This window comes from Penaeus monodon, chromosome 21 (genome assembly GCF_015228065.2).
Source record: "Penaeus monodon isolate SGIC_2016 chromosome 21, NSTDA_Pmon_1, whole genome shotgun sequence".
Classification (NCBI taxonomy): Eukaryota; Metazoa; Arthropoda; class Malacostraca; order Decapoda; family Penaeidae; genus Penaeus; species Penaeus monodon.
The window spans coordinates 31,121,833-31,122,229 of NC_051406.1; the positions used below are offsets into that span (position 1 = coordinate 31,121,833).

The following is a 397-nucleotide window of genomic DNA, read 5'->3' on the forward strand; positions in this document are numbered from 1 at the left end:
CCTTTCAGCTCGTATACTTCATTATCACTGATTCATATCCGAATGTACATTCAATATATTATATCCTGTCACATATAATCAGTGGTGAAACACGTGCACGCGATCGTCTTCCTGGTAGAAGGGCAGGAAGACGCTCACTAAGAGGATCAAACACCCACGTCACGCCTTAAACCCATCCAACAGGGCCTATTGTGGTGTCATTCAACATTCGTCTATTGTTTTACACATCCGTGTTTATTATTTTCAGCAAAGGGGGTGTGTTTTCTACGGCCAACAAGATCACGCGAAAAGTCTCTAATAAACCATTTTATATTGAACTTATATAGCAAAGAGCACAATCAAACTGAAGCGTGTTCGCATTAATAACGTTGCTCATGTTTGTTCATCACAAGAAACC

At 40.3% G+C, this 397-nt stretch overlaps 1 protein-coding gene across 1 annotated transcript in view; it reads right to left on the bottom strand.

The window, feature by feature from the left end:
• Window positions 1-397, bottom strand: part of LOC119586649 — a 34,958-nt gene that overhangs the window by 24,213 nt on the left and 10,348 nt on the right. The gene's annotated exons all lie outside the window — the stretch shown is intronic.